We start from the raw sequence: 19,936 nt of genomic DNA, 5'->3' as shown, positions 1-19,936 counted from the left end.
GTTACAGGCCCCATCAAGGTATATACAGGTTAAAAAGCAACATGTGCTTCCATCCAGAATACGTCTTTTTCAGGGAAGGCTCTGCAAATTTCACTAAGACTAAACTCCAAACTGTATTTATCACAGCAGCATGACTTCACTGTAGACGAGTCCCAAGGTTTGCAGTTTGTTTTTGATCTGTTTTCTATGACATTTGCAGTAAAGATGTCACAATGTGACATTACAAACCCTGCAGGTTTCCATGCATTGGTACTGATTTATTTTTTATTTTTTATTTTTTTTTACTGCTGCCATCAAGTTGCATTGGGCCATTTTTATGTTCCTATGCTTTTGTTCTTTTTTTAAACCAACTGATTGTCACATCTTTATTTTAAATTCCTCAGTAGAAATCCAGAACACTTTTAGAAACATTGCTGCTCATGTACTTAAAAGGTAGATCTGAATTCCCAAGACTCATTTATTGGCATTTCATACTTTTTATTATTTATTACATATCAGGCTTTATCTCATGAATAAATATGACAGGATTCAAAATAAAACAAAAGTTTAAGTAGATAAGATAAGATAGAACTTTATTAATCCCTCGGGTGGGTTCCTCTGGGAAATTCGGTTTCCAAAAGCACAGCACCGACAGAAGTTAGATAGATATAATATTCTGTAACTCTATCTATCTCTATCTCTATAGATAGATAGATATAGATAGATACACACACACACACACACACACACACACACACATATATAGATACAGAGACATATATAAATAAAATATACGAAGGGGATAAATAGAATAAATAGGAATAAAAATAAAAATACAAGTGAATTGCACATTTCAAGTATTGAGGTCTATTGCACCATTGACTATTAACAAAAGGTATTGCACAGTGAAGTGAAAAAGCACTACAGCTTAGTTGTTCCCTTCTCCTTTATCCCCCTTTTCCCCCTCCCTCTCCCCTCCAGAGAGGAGTTAAACAGTCTGATGGCGTGTGGGACAAAGGAGTTTTTAAGTCTGTTAGTTCTTGTCTTTGGGAGAAGCAACCTGTCACTGAACAGACTCTTCTGGTTGTTTATGGCCGTGTGCAGAGGATGCCCAGCATTGTCCATAATGTCCATCAGTTTCTTTAATGTCCTTTTCTCTGCCACTGTCACCAGAGTGTCCAGCTTCATGCCGACCACAGAGCTAGCCTTCCTGATCAGTTTCTCCAGCCTGGATGAGTCCTTCTTTGCTGTGCTGCTCCACAGCATAGAAAAGTACTGCAGCAACCACCGACTGGTAAAACATCCTCAGGAGCTTCCTGCAGATGTTAAAAGACCTCAGCCTCCTGAGGAAGTACAGTCGGCTTTGGGCTTTTATTTACAGGTGCTCTGTGTTGCATGACCAGTCCAGTTTATTGTCCACCCACAGCCCAAGGTACTTGTACTTGTTGACCACCTCCACCTCCTCCCCCTCTATCTGAACCGGCAGTGGACCTGCTCTGGACCTCCCGAAGTCCACAACCAGTTCCTTAGTCTTTGAGGTGTTGAGTTGCAGGTGGTTTGTGTGACTCCATGCGACAAAGTTCCTCACCAGACTTCTGTACTCCTCTTCCTGATCATCCCAGATACACCCCATGATGGCCGTGTCGTCTGCAAACTTCTGAATGTGGCATAATTCAGAGTTGTAGCAGAAGTCAGAGGTGTACAGGGTGAAGAGAAGAGGGGACAGCACAGTTCCCTGTGGTGCTCCTGTGCTGCTGACCACAGTGTCAGACGTGATGTCCTTCAGCCTGACGTACTGTGGTCTGTCGGTGAGGTAGTCGGAGATCCAAGCCACCAGGCAGGGGTCCACCTCCATCCTGTTCAGTTTTTCCTGAAGCATACAGGGCCGGATGGTATTAAAGGCACTGGAAAAGTCAAGAAACAGGATCCTGACCGTGCCTTTTCCCCCATCCAGGTGTGAGTGGGCTCTGTGTAGGAGGTACAGGATCCATCCTCCACTCCGACATCTGCCTTGTATGCAAACTGTAGTGGGTCCTGGGCATGTTGTACCTGTGGTCGGAGGAGGTTGAGGAAGAGCCGCTCTAGAGTCTTCATAAGATGTGACGTCAGTGCCACCGGTCGGAAGTCATTCAGCTCATTGGGCCGGTTCCTTTTGGGGAGTAAAGTAAGCATATTTCTAAAATTATACAACTCCATACTAGGTAAACTAACAACTACATAAGTATATTATACAGACAACCCACTATACTTTTCTGCATTTTAAACTCAGTGTTTGTTTACTCTCTGGAAATTCTTCCTTGGTGCACAACTTACAGTTTCAAACCACACAAGCAACTGGACCATACAACCAGATTTTAGCAGTGCACCAGAGATATGTAATTATATAACCACAGGGACTGGAATGTAGCTGTGAAATAAAGGCTGACAAACCAAGAAGAGCTCTTCCGTGACCTGCTGTGACCTTTGGACTGTTCAAGACAACGAAAAAAATTATGTCACAAGAACTGGAGATTAGGTTGGCATAGCCAGGCTCAGGGTGAAGACTGCAGCAATCTGGAACATCGTCAATGTTGTGCTACAGTTTAGTGAAATAAATAGTATGGGCAGTGTGGGCTCCCATCATAGTTCCTGAAAAAACAGCCACACATGTTTGGAATATCTAATCTTACCACTTTGAAAATACCTCTCAGGGTTTCATTTTCTTTATGATGCACAAAGTTAATGAAAACAAGTTTGTGGCAAGGCTAGAGGTGAGGCTGCCAGGTCGCCACCAGACACATGTGTCGACTGAAATTACTCAAATACCAGGAGACAAATCATCAGAGAAATCCATAGACTGTATATAAAAGATGGATGCAGTCACCTATTCACTTCTCGACATTTTGAAGTTGATGAGAGTAAAGTGATCAGGTAGCTACATCACTAAAACACATACAGACAGACACAGTGTGAAGTAACAAGCTAAAGAAATGGCAGAATTTCACTCACTAAACCTGAAAAACTGCATCACAGAGAAGCTCATAATTTATCAGATAACTCAAATAAAAATGATCAAAAAGTCCCAACAGCACAACCATAGCAGACACCTAACAATACCACTGTCTATGTTGGCACACTTGTCAATCGAAGCAGTCAAGCCTCTTACTTGAAACCTTAATGTTTCCAAATGGATGAGAAGGGTTTGCATTTAAACTCGAGATACAATCTGATTTTACTTTGGTATGCACATACCAAAATATCACAGAGTGCTGCTCATAAGAGGTAACACTGCTGTGTGGTAATTATGTGCTGCTGTTGAGATATCATCACTGCAGCTACACGTTGCTTCTATCAGGCTTTCTGAGTTAACAGGAATGGTAAATGGCCTGTATTTGTATAGCGCTTTTCTAGTCCCTAAGGACCCCAAAGCGCTTTACACAACCTGTCATCCACCCATTCACACACACATTCACACACTGGTGATGGCAAGCTACAATGTAGCCACAGCCACCCTGGGGCGCACTGACAGGCGAGGCTGCCGAACACTGGCGCCACCGGGCCCTCTGACCACCACCAGTAGGCAACGGGTGAAGTGTCTTGCCCAAGGACACAACGACCGAGACTGTCCAAGCCGGGGGCTCGAACCGGCAACCTTCCGATTACAAGGCGAACTCCCAACTCTTGAGCCACGATCGGAATGGGTAACAAAAATAAGATAGCCTTTGAACTTCTGGAACTGATTTTATTTTCGCACTATATTCATGCTGCGCAGAACTGCATTAACACCCGATCCCGATCCCGGTTCTGTTTGTATGAACATGAATGTTCTATTAATAACAAGTTGTAAATGAGGTTTTTATCTTCTGCAATCGCCAGGTCAAGACTTTTTCTCATACAGAACCATTAGATGCTAGGTGAGAATGCTCTTTCAGAGAGTTACTGGCACGACTTTAGACTCTGCTCCTGTTTTTGAGGATGTCTAATCACTTAATTTTATGTTTTTCCAAAACCAGTTCCATCTGATTCCATCCAGTGCTATTGTCAGTCATCTATTCATCCCTCTATGCATTTTGTAAATGCTTATTTAACTCTGGGGCACACTGGCATTTGAGATTGTCCGAGCTGACAGTAGGCGAGAGGCAGTGTACAACCCAGACAAGCATGTTCTTTCACTGATACCAAAGAGGTTTTCATATATTTGGTATCTCATATTAGTTTCACACCACCACTACATTTTTTTAAAATTACACTTTACTTTTATAGTGTTTTTGGATTACCTCTTAACTGCCTTAAAATCATACAAAAATGTAAATAATTTCAAAACACAACTGTTTTTGCATGGGTTCTCTCCGGGTACTCCAGCTTCCTCCCACAGTCCAAAGACATGTTATGCTAGGTTAACTGGTGATTCTAAATTGTCCACAGGTTTGAAAGTGAGTGTGAATGGTTGTCTCTTTCTGCGTTAGTCCAGATAGGCGACCTGTGCAGGGTGGTCCCTGCCTCTTGCCTATGGTAACGGCTTGGCTCGAGCCTATGGATGTCACATTTGATACCGTTCTAATAAAACATACCAATATGCATGATGAAGCAGTGGTATTAGTTTGGTTTCTGTCCATAAAAACAGGAAGGAGAGAGCAAAACAAATTCCAAATCTAAGTATTTCTAATATTTTTGTATTCTATATTTCATTAATAAATTACTTAAAAAAACAGACATTGGGAATCTGAGCTATTTAACATTTAGGGATTGATAGTTTGGTCATTACAGTTGAGAACTGGCATGGATATGTTATCATTTAACTATGTGCATGGCTCTGAAAGTTAAAGTTGTCATTAACACTAACCGTTAGTCAACTCCACACTGAACCTCCGATAACTGCTGAGAAAACCTGCAGCATTCAATAATAAGCTGAGTGGAAAATCTGTGCTTCCAGAGCAGCTCAAGTATTCAGTCTTCTGGGGGATGTGAAATCAAATAGAACTCACCTCAATGCTGTCAACAGATCCATATCGGCTGCCTGGCCCTGAAGGACATGTCTGACCCCAAGCACAGACTGGGTAGATACCGCAGTAATATCATAAATACATTTTAGCTACAGTCAACATCTGTGAAGCTTTTACTTTGTCATGAGCAGGTAGAGGGTGGCTTAAAACCAATACAGGTCAAGACTGCAGAGTCAACATTTCAGCTGAAAAGAAAAAGGCAAATATATTTGGAGAGTTTTTTCACTTAAAATCTCACCATGTGGTTTCATGAGATAACAGCTGTCTTGGGTTGTTGTATTTCATGAAGATTACTGAAGCCACGCATTATCATGACCAACACCACTCGTTCCAGTACACATATATAAAATTATCTGAATAAACAAAGGTGGCAAGAAACAGCTGAACACATCACCATCATACCATTTATGAAACTCGACGACTTTATGTTTTCATGTCCCTTTTTTTAAGTTCTGAACCATATTCAACAAAAGACTTTCAAACCGACATCAGACTGAACCTCTAAACTGTTCTGACCGAAAATGTCAAGATGACATCTCACATAGGAATTTAACAAAGTAGCTCTGTGAGTGGATCTTTCACAGAGCTCATTTATACTCACACCTGACCTTTAGATATTCTGCCCTCAGAGGAGGATAACAAATATTTGATCATGGACTGAAAAATACACATTTTATGTTTGATGGACAGGAACAATATGTAGATTAGGAATAAATTAATGGGACAATGCGCCATTTCAAGGTGATCCTGCCTCTCATGTCATACTTTATTTTTAGTTAAAGTTTGCTTTATGTAAAAATCTCTAAATCTCTGCGTTCTTTATGTTGTGATCTAAATTTTAGACCACAACAGAAACAATGACTTTTGTAGTTTGTTGTATCACTGACACCTCTGGATATTTCCCAAAAGCATGCAGCTTGCTAGATTGTGCCAGTTGAAGTTTCCTTACTTCTGTGATGCTGTAAAACATTAATAAGCAATAGTCCATGGTAAAAGATGCATGAGAAGGCAAGAGCAATGCACAACATACACATCAACAGTCACAATAGTATCACAATAGTCTAGGGACTTATATTAGACCATGGGGTAGTACAGAAAAAACCCAATGACCAGATGGCCTTCGATGAACAAACACTTGGCGACAGTGGGAAAGAAAAACTCCCTTTTAACAGGAATAAGCCCCCAGCAGAACCAGTTTGAGGGAGAGGCAGCCATACACAGAGACCAGCAGGATGTGTCTAATTAGACTAATGTTACTAACAGACAGTGATCAGCGCCACTGAACTAATTTGCCAGTACAAATCAAACAATAACTATAGCTACAGTGTAAAGCCGATGCGCAACTACCTTACAGCACAATGACTGACTGGATCTTAAAAGCATAACATTTTCTCTAAAAACACAATTCTTTTTCAGCATGTCATTATAGTCCCACTCACTCAGTTCCTGAAATAATCTAACAGTACTTGTTTGTGACTTTCTGTCTGTCTTCTAATTAAGTGCAAGGACACGGTTCACATGGATTGAGTTGGATATAAAAATAAAAAAATTTCTAAAATGAGTTGCCGGTGTTCTCGGTTGTATTGACGGACCACTGCTAACACTGACAGATGCAATCAAACAGTGGGGCTATACTTGAATGCATTTGTCTTATTTAATATTGGCCTTTTCTATAGAGATTCCTATGTCCATCTTTCCATCATCTTGGTCCTTGTGGACAACAAAGCCAAACCACAGAAGGGTCATTCTGCCGTCTGCATTCCTGATAATAAGCCATGAAATAAAAACAGTCAGCTCATGTTCCCTCTCTAATTTTTTAATTGTTGTCTGGGAGAAACAGACACATCGATTTGTTACCAGATGGACAAGTCTTTGAACTACCTGTAATAACAGATGGAGTGTGGGTGGCTGCTGAAAGGTGTGTTCGCACGGGGAATGGGAGTTCATCCACAGCTGGTGTAACCAGCCAGAACTGTAAAAATCCTCAGAAGCTAAGAGCGAACATGTGTAGATTCAGTCCAGACGGTTCTCATATTTCCTCTTTTTTCCGAGGTCGTCATTTAGGAACGTGGTGGGTAGCCAAAAACGTAATATGTTACGCTTTGGGAGTGAGAACGTGTTGATAAGCCAGTTATCTACATGAAATATTTGTATGACAAGTTCACCAACATATCCAGCAAACACAACTCGAATGCCTTATGTTCAACCACCATTGAAATGAATGGAATCCAAAATCACTCTTTTAGTCATCAGCCAACCGATATTTCATAAAAATACTGAACAAAGATCAGCTAATGGTTAATAAATATATGGGACCTCTCCATTAAAACCAAAGGTCTTTTAGGGAAGTAGAAAATGTTCCTTTGTTCCCGAGACTAAATACATGAAACAGCTACTTGTAAATTTTAATTTAGATATATTGAGTTTGTCCTAAGAATCCTGTAAAACAACTATCCACCCGAGGCCAGCACACCTGGATATAAAGTATTTTGAAAGGGTGCAAGGCTGAGGGTAGAAGAGGAGGGGCGCTGTTTCATATTAAATGTGTTCATCATATGTTCTCCAGAAAGCATCCCGTGCAGCTATTGTTAAACTAGTGACTGAATACGAAACAGTAGAGGAGAGTGGAATCAAGCTGACAAATCCTCATACCATGCTAAACTTTAACATAACCTACATGTATGCACGCAACTTCCTGCCTAATATGGTTAGTGACTTAAATGTACAATTCCAGCTCATTTTTGCACTTTGGGCGCACAACAATGCAACAGATGAGCAGTCTACATGATAGGTCCTTCAGCTGGCAGAGAAATGGATTCACCTCAATGATAGATGGCCTCCATTTGCACACCTGATAAAATCCTACTGAAAAATGTTATCATCTCCTCTGAAGTGGATGGTGCCAGGGTAGATCAATTTAATGTCATGTCTTTGACTAAATTCCAGGACTGCTGTACATAATAGATTTTCCATAAAAACAGAAAAGAAGACGGAAAAGCATGAGGACATTTCTCAGTGAGTAATGTCTCAGACTCCTGAAATATGTCTTGCAAATCAAAAATGGCCACGTGGAGACTGCCTCCTTTGTTAAAATCGCCATCTTTTTAACATTAGGAATGTTTACAGCCTGTTACTAAACAGGGTTAAACCTCTATGGACAGCTTCCCCCCTTGAATGGTTCTATGGGTCAATTCTTTCATAAGTCATCTTTTTGGATACTTGAGTTAAGGATATGACCAGTTACAGCTGTAGCGAGTTTGTGTGTAAAAGCCTCACGTTCACTCAGTAGAGAAATGATGTTGTTCGTGTCTTCTGATTTCTGTTTCTGTTTTGCTGAATGTAATTCAGTATTTCATGAATTTCTTACTTTGCACTAGCAGGTATGTGTCTTTGTGTGCTGCACACGTTTGTTAACCAACCAGAAACGACTTTTTCAAGTAACTGTAAGTTACTAAAACTGCAAACTGTAAGTAAACTGTAAGTAACTATAAGTGTGAGCTATTAAAATCCACAAAATTGGTGTAAATAAATTCACCACAATGCAGGAAAGTAGGTGCCTATTGTTTAATGGAGTGCAATCAGTGAGTAAATAGGTAGAAATTGGTGACATCAATCATAAAAGGTTCATTTTTTGGACATTTTTGGACAATTTCCCCCATCCTCCAACAAGCCGTGCATATTCCATGCCTTTGGTTCCAGACTTTTCCCTTCCCTGTTCACACAACCTGCACAATATATGATCATTACCATATTCAATGACCATTAAATGGCTGAAATTTTGAGCACTTCACTGAAATACTTTGAAAAGGAAAGTGCATATCTGTTTTGCAAGCAAGTTCTTTTGATTGTAGCACAGTGTGAGTAAAGACATTCACATCATAAAGAATACAACCCATAAAATATTAGAGCAGGTTCACAACAGTTCTCTGACAACAGTCACGTGGAAATCTGCTGACTGAGATGACAGTTATTGGGGCTAAAGTGCTGTCAAAGGCAGACAGGCGCTAACAGAAAGGACCGCTGAAAGCTAACGCGAACAACAGAGCTTTCTAAACCTTCAAAAGGAACTTTACAGGTGTTTTATGAGTCTTAAACCAATTGCCATGATTAATGACGAATGCAAATAAAACTGTCTCTTAACACTCTGGGCATCTTTACACTGGTACCTCATACATCAAACACTTCTTGGCAAAAACTCAGGAAAAAAAAATCTAATTTGTACCGTTCTGTTCCAGTAAACATTATGTGCTCCTGCACTGCCATGAGATTATCGATAAGCATGACTCAACACAGAGCTCCCAGAGGGGTCCGATTTATTTCAAGGAAACAGTCACAGCTGATTTGAATCTTAATACGAATTCTTAAAAGAGTCTTTCGTGACAGTTCAACTGCATCCAAAGCACCATCTTTATGCTAATTGCTACTAAAAAAGTTGATGCAAAGGTGATGCAACGGACGATCAACCTCATAACTCTCATATCTGCTATCGTATGCATTATGCATTTCATACATTGGTGCTAGAAGAGCTGACTAGTAGTCATCCAGGATTAAATGAGAATGTAATTCATTACGGTACTATGATAATGAATCACACGCTCCAAGGAGTAACACATTACCGTTTTTAAAAGTAACAAGTAAAGAGTAATGACACTGGAGCCTGAACAAGAACACAAAGAGGCTGAACAATCTGAAAATTCAACTGTTCAACCCCAGCAGTCGTACTGGAGCTTTTTATGGTCTTATTATCTCTTATATATTACTAAAACTCATTTTAGAAACTGAATCTAAGGTCAGATCATTACCTTTCAGACAGCACAAAGTATGCACTTTGCATAAATAATGCCATTTTTTTCTTTTGTGTTTGCAGTAATTTTCTTTACATTTTTCACATGAACTTGGTTCAATCAGGATCAGCCCAACTAAACCCAAACAGAACAATCATAGGCTGCTATCAATAAAATTCCTCATTATCATCACCAGGCTATGATATGATATTATATGCAAAATAATTTACATTTTTACTTCTGTCCAATCAGTTATCCTTTTAACAATGAGTCACGGGTCAGTGTTATTGAATCAGTTCTAAATATACGCAACAGCAATTCAGCTAACTTTGTTAATGATCACACCATAAGGTGGCCTCTTTATTAGGGAGACACCTGCAGGGCTGAAAAACACAGACAAACCGAATAGCCACACGACTCAATCCCCACAGCCTCCTGTGTCAAAATGACCATAAACAATCAGCTGTTACAAAAATGAACATAATCAACTACATACAACTGTGGATAAGTACAGATTTGGTAATCTACATCCATCAGAGGTGACTAAAATGAATAACCAGTCAGTGTGTACTTTTGCTAAAACCATGTAGCACTCTGATACTACCAGTAGTGATATGTTCTGCTGCACGTGCTCCTGAAACCACTGACGGTGTCCAGAAAAGAACATTGGCTTCATACATAATTAGAAGAGAGATGGCATCCATCATACTTTAGATGGAGCTAAAGTAGTTCTAGAAATGTGAACAAATGTATTAAACACCCCGAAACACGACTGTCCAGAGCTGGGACCAGGAAGCAGAATTACAGTCTGATATGCTGCTCTTCAGTTCCTCTCCTCCTGTCTTCTCCCCAAAACCTCCCTCCGGAGAGTGTGTGTGTGTGTGTGTGTGTGTGTGTGTGTGTGTGTGTGTGTGTGTGTGTGTGTGCTCACAGACCACCAAATCAAAAACCAATAACCAGCAAAGAACAATTTAAGTACATGAGTATAGTAACTCCACCAAAGGGGCTGCTCTAACATGAGCTAGCTAGCTGTAATTGATTAATATATAGGGAAATGAAGTTAGATGAAAGATGAAGAATTACTGCAGGGCTGAAAGAGACACAAACAGGGTGCTGAGCCAGGTCAGAGCAGTGTTTAATGGAACGTGTAAAAAAATGGACAGGTTGCTGGCGGTGTAGAGCAGCAGGGAAGCGTAGCTGAACTGAACACAGAGTCACAGAGTGTGGAGAACTAATCCAAGAAAAGTAAAGTGAAAATCTGTAGCGGAGCTGCAGAATCGGATGGGTTTCGGGCTTGAGGAGAAGAGCTGATGAGGTGAAGGGCTGTGAACTGAGTCGCAGCAGTGAGAGAAAGGCTGCACGTGAAGCACAAATGAATTCTTTAAAATGTGCTTCCTATGCTGTTGGAGCCAACTGTGAGATCAGTTTTAAAATGCAGGCAATAAGTTGTTCACAATGACACTGTGCGACCGAATGTGATCCAAAATTAATTTGAACTTTGTAAAACTAATAAAAGCCCCCCAAAATTAATCTTAAATACTTGTTTGTATCAAATTCTATTTAAAATTACAAATTTTAGAAGAAACTTAAGTAATAACTTCTTCAAGAAACAGCTTATTTGTTGCTCAGTCTGGCCAGTTTTTTGGAATTCTGGTGCCTCTAATGTCAAAATCCTCACAGTTATAATAATAATAAGAATCTTTAAAGACCCTCAAGGTCACCTTACACTAGAAAAGCAAAATAAAAACATATACACAAAAAGCAAACAAATAAAACCACAACTATAAAACTAATGAAGGTAACAATCCACTAATAATAACTAGTAATAATGACGGCTGTGCAGTCCTGAACAGACGGGTTTTGAGAGGTGATTTAAAAGTAGAAAGAATTTATAAACCAGAGATCTGGTGGAAGTGCATTCCACAGTCTTGGGGCAGAGCAACTACGGGCTCTGAGTCTCATGGACTTATTATGCCAATAGAGCTTTCAGACTGCAGGCTTACTTGTAGTTCCTAGGAGGGAGAGCCTTTGGCTATCAGAGCCCTCTACTATGTTAACAGATACTGTCTGGTGCCAGTACAGGAGCCTCCAGGGTGAAAACCATTACAGTCTATTATCAAATTATTCATATAGCTCGACATAAGCTTTGTGCTATATTCTGTTGGTCCAAGAGTTGAAAACAAGCCTTATTGTATTGTTACTTATGGTTACATAGAAACTCTGTTGCAGTTATTGTGTGAAAGCGTGTATAGCTAATAAGCATCTCTTTCAGGTCACGTCACAGCTGCAGAATAATGCATTGTAAATGGATATACTAACCATCAACAACAAGACAAACTGGAATTGGACCACATTAAGGTTTAAAGTTTCATCATTTAATGCTGGCGATTTTATCTTATGTTAGATATTTTGAGCTGTGCACTGACATCTTCACCTTTCTGCACCACTTTCTATCTGAAAAATTGTAAAATATCATTTTATCTATAGTTACGATCAAAGAGGCTCCGTTCAGTTGTTCCCTTATTCATGAGGGTCCACTCCATTTGATTTGGCACATTTGTGATGCTGGATGTCCTTGGCGACCCAACCCCAAAGGAATCTGCAACACCAAAACTTGTGAAACTTGTAACCAGCCTAACACACCTACCATAGTGCGAGAAGCAGCATACACCCTGGACAGGTTGCTAGTCTTCTGCGAGGCTAACACAGAGAGATGGTCTTGGAGAGAAAAACAGCAGATTGCCCATTCATTCTAAACAGTGATTTTTTTTATAGATGCCAATTGATCTCACAGCTTATCTAGCAAGTCGGTCCCCCTTGAGTCTCCTGTAAAAGACCTTAGGTTTATCCACAATGCAACAAACAACCAAAATAAGTTACTGGGCTTCTTGACAACCTTAATGGGCCACAGACACTTTGGCGTGTATTAATCTAGTTTTAGACTTCACTTGTCAAGCACTGCTGCCGTGCTTACAGAACACCACAGATCCTGTTGTAGCTCCACAACAAGAGGAGTCATTGTAAAAAAAAAAAAAAAGCCCTGATGTGACACAGTTTGGTTACGGTTATTATCCACAAAAATATGTTTTAATTGGAAATTATATCTGGTTGACACCAACACAGACAATAAAGACCTTTCAAGGAGGAATAAAAAAGAAGGTTAATTAACTTTTCAATCTCATACAGTGATCAGACCCCACAGGGTAAGAGGAGCATCATGGGAAAAGATTTGGTATATTAGAGGAAATAGTCTCTCAACTTTGATTGAATGCAGTCCTGGAGTTTGTGTTCACCAAGTTAGAATTTATTTCTCCCCTTTGGGTCTGGCAATCTATCAATTTCTCATTACCATCTGCCTTCTAATGCCTGTCCTGATTGTGTGATAAATCACCACATTTTGCACTTCTCATGTGCAGGGTTGCAGGTTTTTTTTTATGTTTTTCTATTAACTCTTTTGAAAGTTTACCCACATCATAACAACAGAGGGTGTGACATACTGAGAATAAACATTAACAGAATCATATAAAGCAGAAGATCTCTTCTACCTCCAAAACAGTCTCCATGAACATTTCACTGCAAAATGTGTTCTCTCCTTTTGAAACTTTATTTATTCTTCTCATCTTCTGCATTCAAATGGCAGCCTGTCAAGACCACCCTCGGGGTTCAAAATCCACACTGTTCTCTGTGTGAAATGTATTTCAGCTTTGGCTTTAAATCAAATAAATAAATATATATTTTTTAAAAGAACAGCTCATATTTCACAGCTCTCCCACAGCATCTGTGGCATATGTGCTTACTCATAAAGTCAAAACGATGTTGTATTCCGGACCAATTTTCATATGTCTTCTGGCAGGGAACAATTCTGACTCGCGATTTGCTGTGAAATCTGAGCTGCTGACCAGCGAGATGTTATTCCCTGCAGCGCTGCGCACACACATGTAAACACACTGAAGTGATAAAGCCTCGAGTCCAACTTTGAAATAAACACCCTTTCAAAAGAACAGCTCTTGGGATGGGTGAAGGACGTCCAGGGGATTGTTCATTCTCCGGTCCCTTTGAGGGAACGCAATGTGACACAGAGCTGGCTGAATAAACCCTATTAAGTATAAGGCTTTAAAGCATGTTATACAGCAGCTACTGCTCTATATGCTGCAGAGGACATGCTCATAAATGGTCTAGAAATCATATTTTTAAGGAAATATTAAATTAATTCCATATTAAAACTTGGGTTGCAATTTGAACTCACAGAAATACCAAAATATAGCGATTAAGGAAGGACAAAATTTCAGCTGTAGGGATTCCAAAATTCATAATTAATAATTAGTTAATAATTAATTTTCTTATTACCTACTCGTGTGGTTATTTTTTGCCAGTTTCACAGATCAAGGCTAAAGTAGTCAAATGTCTTTTTCATACTCAAACTGAGATGACATTAAAGCAAAAGCAACTAAGCAAATAATTCCCAGCAGCTGATCGACTTAATACCCCTTACAGCCAGATTAGTTACAACCACTTTGTTCTGACCTGTAAAAAAACCCCAAAAAACCAAATGATAGTAACGATCCACCCCTTAAGAAGGACGTCTTCAAATTCTTCTTGTGAACAAATGCAAAAGAAAAATGAGCGTGATGTGAACCGTCTACCGTCTGTTCATCGAAGTCTGATATACTTGATTCTTCTTGGCTTTTAAGTCTGCTCACGTACTTGCATCCAAAAACTATTAGAAACACATTACTGCGCAGATCCAAATGTGTATTAATTTACAGCTGAAACTGGTACCCAGAATATTAACAGAATTCTCTCTGTTTGAAACAAGTTTGTTCACGTGGGCCTTATTTAGCCATTGTTATGAACTTCTAAGTGATGGCCTGTATTTGTATAGCGCTTTTCTAGGTCCTAAGGACTCCAAAGCGCTTTACACATTCAGTCATCCACCCATTCACACACACATTCACACACTGGTGATGGCAGCTACATTGTAGCCACAGCTGCCCTGGGGCGCACTGACAGAGGCGAGGCTGCCGGACACTGGCGCCACCGGGCCCTCTGACCACCACCAGTAGGCAACGGGTGAAGTATCTTGCCCAAGAACAGAACGACCGAGACTGTCTGAGCCAGGGCTCAAACCGGCAACCTTCCGATTACAAGGCGAACTCCCAACTCTTGAGCCACGATCGCCCCAGTGATGAAACAGAAACTCACATTTGCACACGTGAGGTCTGTGTGCATTCATTTATCTGCTGATTTCTTGTAGTAGTTCCAGGCAGCTTCACAGACCCTAAGATGATGTCTTCAAATATCTTTTTTGTCCAGACCAGCCAAAGCCAGAAAAACTGCAGATTTTTTGTTGTTTTGCTTTGAAGTATTCTAAGTGATTAGCCAGTTTAGTCAGATTTACGAGTCAGTTTATTTGAAAGGGATACTGCCCAACGTGTCGCTTAATGTATCAGAAATCTGTGTGCGCAAAATATTTCCAATTTATAAAAGCTATTCAAATTTGACAGATCCTTGTAAACTAAGGACAGGCTGAAATCCTGACTTTCAGCAATAGAGAGGAAATGTGTTATTATTATTAACATATGCATTGCTCTGTCTGTTGATGTAAAAGATAAATGACAGTACATGCAACTGTGCAGCTAGTCTTGTGTATCATCACTGATTTCTCTGCTGTATATAATGTTTGAGCCTGAGCTGTGTGCAAATGCAAAATACGCTGGAATTCACTTAATGAATGTGGATTATTAAATACCCTTAAAACCTCAAATCCCTTTATTGACTTTCACTGCAATTCAAAAACTATGATGTACTGTATGTGTAGCCCTCCATTAAAGCATCCAAAAGTATCTTGAATGGTAAAATGACCCTGCCTAGAAACATTATATATTGTTCTTTATATCACTGATCCTTCTTAAAAACTTAGCAATGGACATGAAAACTGTAATGTCAAAAGAATCTTCTACACACTTCTGTTCCAAATCCCACAACACATCACACGTGACCTTGATAAGAGCTGGGTGACCTTGTGTCCTATGTAAACTTTAAACATTTAAGCGTAAACAGGGGAAAGCAGCCCTTCCACAGAGGATTAGCTCATAGGGAGTAAAGTTGAGAATAACAAGATCCCACTGTAGCAAAACACAAACAGACTCTGAAGCAGCTCTTACTTCACTGACTACCCAGAGTAACAGGGTGACTGTGTGGTGACAGACTAACATTATCCACTCCGTGTCTGTGTGTAGACGTCTGTCAGAGGGCCCACGAGGAACAGAGCTCTCCCATTGGTCCTCCAGTCAAGGCCAGGACTATATGCTGACTGTGGTCAGCACAAAAAGAACAGCTGACGTGGCCCAACTGTGGACAGAACACAGGGGACAGGACTCCCTGTCAGCTGTGTGTGTTTGTGCATAAAAGAAGTGATTTTGACCAAACTCTTATGTAATACAGTTTTACAAAATTTCGGGAGAATTCAGAGACATATCTTCCCCACTTGGAAACTAAAAAGCCATAATAGGACGGAAAATCCCAGGAGGTGAAACGAGCTGCCATCATCTGTGTCGCACCAAGAGCTATTTATAGTCCCATACAAGTGGTAAGCAAGTAAATATGATAATGATGTCATAGGTGAAAAAGGGCTTTATTGCATCACGCACTGCACACATAAACAGCCAGGTTATTGCAGCAGAAGCAGCTTTTCTGAGCAGAACTACTTTTTGTGAAGGCAGCATTTTGAGCAGTAGCTGCTGTTGGTGTCTGAACTTGTGCAGGGATCATTAAACGAGCCATTAGACTGTAGAGCTGATCATTCACCACTGGAGATGCTGTAGTTTCACATTTACATTAAAAGCACATAGGAGGATGTAGGACGTGAAGGAAACCATGACAGCACTGTAATCAGAGATTTTATCACATCGTATCTAATATCCCCTCAGGCAACGTTATCAATACTTTCACAGCAGCAAAAAGGCTCATCTCGAGGCTTCAAACCCAGCCTTCACTACCCAGCGAGTGAAGTCACGGTAACAACATTCATTTTTTATGTTGTCTATGTGCAATATAAAAGTCCAAAAAGTCAGGACAATGTATTTACAAAATGAGTCTAAATTTATACCCTTAAAAACATTTCAAAATGTTCCTAAGTCAGTCGGAACAGTTGCCGGATGGTAGAAGTTATTTCAAACTAACACCACAAATCCAAATTAACAGTGAGTAGATTTCCATAATTTGCAAGGAGCAGTCAAACCACCACTGAAAGAAATTATCCATAGAACCTGTGACAAAGCCCATTTTAATGCACAGGTCTGATTTTCTCTTTGTGGTCAGCAGTCCGGCAGCTTGTACATTAAAGGCAAATGTAATGTAAAAATGATAAATGTAATCGATGCAGACAGCATCTGACAAAACTGCCTTATTTTACAAAGCCAGTAGATATTTTGGCTGACAATCACAAAACATGTCAGAATATTGCAGCTTCAGCTGCTTCGCTTTCAAATTGTTCTTAAAGTTTAGTGCTTAAACTTCAAAAGATAACTTCAAGGTGTTTCATTCACTGGACAGGCTTTAAACAGAGATCATACCCTCCATACAGTATTATATTTTTAAATGCAACTGTATTTAGTCAGTTCCCAGCAGCTTTGATAATAAAATAATTGCTGTAGTCATTTATCACTTTCTGCTATTCTCTGTTTTATGTTTTCACACTTTATAGTTCAAGCAATTCACCACAAAACAAATTTTCAGATGACTCCAGAAAGAAATCCTTTAATGCAGGGCTGTATGCTGTGTATCTTATATCTCCTGGAAGTCAAACGTCTCCGTCAAAGCTTCGTTCATAACAGTGAGCGGGTTTGTGACAGAAGGGATATTGAAAAAGCTAACTCACTTGATGATAGCAAGTGTTTCAAGTAATGTGCAAGCAACTTGAAAGAATCACAAAATAAATCCAAATGGTCTTTTTCATTAAAAGTTTATGCAAAGAATGCCCATGAAGTGGTTACTGCCCAATTGAAGGCTACCAACTTTTATTTCACAAGGTCTGAATGAACATGTTTGTGTAACTGTGTTGTATTCCATGTTACTTCAGTTTGGCGATGGTAGGAAGGAAAAAGTCCCTTTCGACAGGAAGGAACCTCCTTGGCTCCATATTTTCATTGTTAATCAAACACAGCTGCTTGCCTATGAATTGTGCTTATTGGTTCCAATTGCACTTGCACTACAATCACGATTTCAGTTTGTTTGCTGGAGGAGGAAAATAGTGGCACAGTCTACAGCGTGGTTAGGGATATTGCTTTTAATTTTATTGCACAAAAGGATGAGAGTGCGATGGTGAAGTGCAAACTGCGTACAGAACAGAAACAAACGCATTATGCTGCTAACAAAACTTCAGCTCTTTGCAAGGGTCTGCACACAAAGCATGCTAAGGCTAAGCTAACCAAGAATCCAGGTTGATGATGAAGCTGAGTGAGTGCTGACCCCAGCCCAGCAGCCTGAACTTCAACAGGTAGATGAACTTCAACTGATGAGCAGTCAGTTTGCATCCTCTGTTTCCGCCTGTTCAACTGTCTATAGCACAATCTCTGTGGTGACCACTTTGAAGTCTGCGTGTGCTGCTTATTATTTTTATTTTGTACTGTTGCTTTGTGCTCATACCTAAATACTAAAGAATTGAGAACTGATAAGAGAACTGATAAGGAACCTGCGTAGGGTAACTGCTCAAACTGTGAAATCAAACAAGGATGCATATGGCCCATGAAGTACATGAACAAGTAGACTGTAACATTGCTATATTGGTGATCAATGTCTCATGTTAACTTTGCATTTCATGTATTGATTGCATAGATTCATGGAAAATTAATCGACAGTGCAACATTTCTGAAAGCGAGCAGCTTGAGCACTCTGCAGTAGTCCTGGATGGACCTGCTTTTTCAGACATTTCCTTTCCGTGTCCAATTTGAGATAAGTGTCTCAAAGTGTGTGAAATGATATATATATTTGAGTGAGAATTAATAAATACTTTTTTTTAATTTATATGTCCATCATATTCAAACATAATGAAAAAGTACAAATAAGTAATCTCATCAGCAGGGAGCAGTGTCCTGAATGTGTAAAGCTGCTTGTTTTTGTCAGTAACACAGTGCACAATAAATCCATGGGGAATCCTTGTTTAGATGCAATACCACAAGAGTATCACAGCCTGATTTTGTACTTCCATCTGCTAAGCAGTTAACCCAGCATGTTTAGGCAGCTTTGATTGAACATTTCTCTCCTGATAGTGGCACTCGGCTGCTCTCCAACACAACTACGTCTTTTCCAATTGTAAAAGCCCTCCACTTTGGTGAGGAGTCCAAGTCAAATTGAAGGTGTTTGCATACATTAATTCCTCATCTCACTGAGAGCTCCTGGCACAGGAAATGTATGACACACAGCATCTGACCACTCGCCTGGGGTTGAACTCTTAACTAAGCAAAGGATGCGTAAACTTGTTTCCTCACAACGCAACTACAGACGGGTCGCGCTTTTCTCTCCTGCGAAAATACAAAGTCACACCCACTGATTCAGACTTCGACCACCATGATCCGATACAGTTTGAGCTCCACACAATATCATTTTCATGGGGCTGCATATCTATTGAGCGATGCGCCTGACGGGATCCATTACGCAATACGCGTGCACAGCTCGCACAGCCTTGTGTAAGCCTGAAATAATCCCTGACAGTGTGCACGTTACACGGACAATTAAAGAGCTGATCCGTGACAAAGTGGCGAAGAACTGGGAATTTGGTTTGGTTGTTGAGATGAAACAGACACACAACATATCTCTCCAGCCGCGGAGCGAATAACAAGATGAGGAAAATAAACTTTGACAGCATCCTATTCAGCCAAACCAAGCACCACCCAATGCCAGATAACTTACTTTTCCTGCATGACATTCTCTTTGATGGCTCCCAGGGCGGAGTGGTTGCCCTGTTGGAGCCTGCAGGTGGCCAGGTGCCGTTGGTGCTGATCTTTTAGACAGACGTTTTCCTTGCAAAGATCCGTCACCTGGAGCTCCAGCTCCTCAATCCGGACCCTCTGCTTCTCCAGCAGCCCCTGCTGGGTCTCGATGATCTTATTCAGCTCCTTCAGATACTCCGCCGCCTTGCTGGGGTTCTCTGTTGGGTTCTCCATCTCGTAAAAGCCCCGTTGCCCGTCCATG

This window comes from Copadichromis virginalis, linkage group LG5 (genome assembly GCF_057382275.1).
Source record: "Copadichromis virginalis isolate Kocher_CV1m ecotype Utaka linkage group LG5, C_Virginalis_male_GT1.1, whole genome shotgun sequence".
Taxonomy (NCBI): Eukaryota; Metazoa; Chordata; class Actinopteri; order Cichliformes; family Cichlidae; genus Copadichromis; species Copadichromis virginalis.
Note: the sequence above shows the minus strand (reverse complement) of the source record.